Here is a 3410-nt window from a genome sequence, read left to right as displayed (position 1 = left end):
AAGGACACTTCGACATGGGACTGCAGGGCCAGGGATCGAACTACCAACCTTCCAATTAGCAGGCAACTGCTCTACCACTGAGCCACAGCCGCCCCTCAACGCTAAAGGTCTCCTTTATGTAACACACACTTAGTCGTCTCCTTTAGTGTCATATAACACACACTTTTTCGTTACATCAGAAGTTAACAGCCACTGCCCATACGGCCGTATTTTACGCGTTCAGAGTGAGAACGGGGTGCTCTAGCAGAATAAATGGTTTAATTAGCCAGCAGCTAAGTTTACAAGCACTTTTCCAAATTTTGAGAATTGTGGAGAATTTTCTGAATTCAGTAGTCATTCTGCCAGTTGAACATCGCTGACTTACACAATTAGTTTTCTTCTACTTTATCACATTAATTACAATACACAGGATGTTTTGTATCCTCTTTTAGGGTGGGGACAACCCTCAAATGGGGTTGGTCCTGACCCCCTATTTGCATTAAAAGTGTCCTAATTTACCGAATGACACTTAATGACATATGTTGATGACAGGTGTCATTTTATAATGATGACATGTCAGTCTTATGCACGCCCCTGCATGCACACACATAAAGTGTTACCGAGTATATACTGTAAGAACACATTGTTGGTGAAGCTGCCGCCCACACGTGGAAAAAGTAGAGTGAAAAGAGAGAAAACGAAAAGGGAGAGAGAGGACAGTCTGTCACAAGCCTTTTATCCATTGTACACAATCTCATTCTTAGTGAAGCCAGTGACCGAGAACCGCACTGTGACCACACCGCAAGGCTTGTTTATGTCTCTTAGTTTAAGTGTGTTTGTGCAACATAACAAAAGCCAATACTGTAGTGACCTATTAGACAGTAGATCACATTTCATTTGTGGAGGAATTCACATGTACTACTGCTTATTTCGATTTTAGTAAAGATCCTGCACATATCATTACAATTAACCACCCAACTAGATATTGAATCAGACTGAATATCTGTGTTAAAGACCAGACCATTTCATTAGGTTACATCATCTTCTGATTGGTTTAAATAGAAAATAGATGTGGACCCTGGTAGCCACGAGAACAGGGATTTTAAATGAGTGGGCTACAAGTCAGTAACTGCCTCCCCGACACTGTTGGCCTTGTTTGTGTGTGGGTTCCCAGAGGATGCCTGCAGGAGTTTTTTTGCATAACGAGGTGAACTTTGACATCATGGCTGCAAAGTGTGGTGTATCAGTACCGGCTTAGTTTATATGCACCACACCCACACTGTTCTGATGAAGATGATCTGCTTAGATGTTAAGTGTTAAACTTGAACAAATTAAGTAATATAATATAATATAATACATTTCAACTTTGATTGTTGCTTATTTAGCAGCCTAATTACCATGTAACGCTGCAGAGAAGTACTTGAGAATTCAAAGGTTCTTTGATGTTCTATTAATTTTGTACGAAAGAGCATTAGGGCCCATGGTGAAACATTTATTTGAGTTCTGACTTTATTCCCAGAATTCTGACTTTAATCTCAGAATTATGACTTTATTCGCAGAATTATGACTTTAATCTCAGAATTCTGGTTTTAATCTCAGAATTCTGAATTTAAACTCACAATTCTGACTTTATTCTCAGAATTCTGACTTTATTCTCGGAATTCTGACATTAATCTCAGAATTCTGACTTTAATCTCAGAATTATGACTTTATTCGCAGAATTATGACTTTAATCTCAGAATTCTGGTTTTAATCTCAGAATTCTGAATTTAAACTCACAATTCTGACTTTATTCTCAGAATTCTGACTTTATTCTCGGAATTCTGACTTTAATCTCAGAATTCTGACTTTAAACTCAGAATTCTGACTTTATTCTCGGAATTCTGACTTTAATCTCAGAATTCTGACTTTAAACTCAGAATTCTGACTTTAAACTCAGAATTCTGAGTTCTGACTTCATTCTCAGAATTCTGACTTTAATCTCAGAATTCTGACTTTAAACTCAGAATTCTGACTTTAAACTCAGAATTCTGAGTTCTGACTTCATTCTCAGAATTCTGACTTTAATCTCAGAATTCTGGCTTTAATCTCAAAATTCTGACTTTAATCTCAGAATTCGGACTTTAATCTCAAAATTCGGACTTTAATCTCAGAATTCTGGCTTTAATCTCAAAATTCTGACTTTAATCTCAGAATTCGGACTTTAATCTCAAAATTCGGACTTTAATCTCAGAATTCGGACTTTAATCTCAAAATTTTGACTTTAATCTCAGAATTCTGACTAAAGACAAAATTAAGACAGAATCTTTATTCTGTCTTTTTACAGAATTCTAAGACTAAATTCTTAGAATTCTGGTTTTATTCTCAGAATTGTGACTTTAATCTCAGAATTCTGACTTTGAACTCAGAATTCAGAGTTCTGACTTTATTCTCAGTTTAAAGTCAGAACTCAAATACATTTTTCACCAGTGGTCCTAATGCTCTTCTGTAATTTTGCATATAGTCCAAAAATAAAGAATAATAATAATGAGGAATTGACTTTAAAGATGTGAAATTTCTGCCTATCTATTAACTTGCCTACTGACTACTGTAGTCAGCGTGGGAATGAAGAAAAATCCTGGTCAACAGACAGAAAAACTCTGATCTCCCTCGAGTGACTTTCTCCTCTCTGCTCTGATTATCTCTGTCAGTGCCTAGAGGTCCATCTGCCATGAGACACTACGGGGGGAAAAAACAAAATAAAATCAGTCCTGAAACCACATTCTATGAACATGAAAGCAGACAGAGAAAAGATTTCTTCAGGGTCATAATGGCATGAGAATGGCATTATTTCCGCTGGAATGAGTGTGTCGGAGAAAGAAAAGCAAGAAATGCTTTCCTTCTTCTTCAGCGCAGCGACTATAGTGTTTTATTGTCCTCCCCCTTGACAGAGATTAAATTAGGATGTAACCAGTGGCCATTTTATATTCATTTCATAGTCATAGTCATTTTACAGTCAGGTAATTACACAAGTAAGCCCTCTGCTCATTAAGATTGCTGCTCTCTGTCACAGTATATGAAAGAATAGACAAATGAGGAAAACATTGATAAAGAAGTTGATGGATGTTTTCAAACACAGTTATTGTGAGCAATATCTTCAAAACCATGACATATGATACATAGTACACCTCATCCATGTGTTAACCTGGTGCTATTAACTGGTGCAGGCCAAAAATGAACGCACAATTGTTACTTATACTTTTGAAAGTGTGATACATCTCTCAATGTCCCTCAGTTTTTACGTTACTAAACTGACAGGCTGTGTGACAAGGGTTAGGAAGTTTAGCTTAAAGGTCCCATGGCATGACATTTTCACTTTAAGAGGTTTTTTTAACATTAGTATGCATTCCCCCAGTGGCTAGAAATGGCAAGCCCTGGGTATCCTGCTCTGC

This window comes from Etheostoma spectabile, chromosome 24 (assembly GCF_008692095.1).
Source record: "Etheostoma spectabile isolate EspeVRDwgs_2016 chromosome 24, UIUC_Espe_1.0, whole genome shotgun sequence".
NCBI lineage: Eukaryota > Metazoa > Chordata > Actinopteri > Perciformes > Percidae > Etheostoma > Etheostoma spectabile.
Note: the sequence above shows the minus strand (reverse complement) of the source record.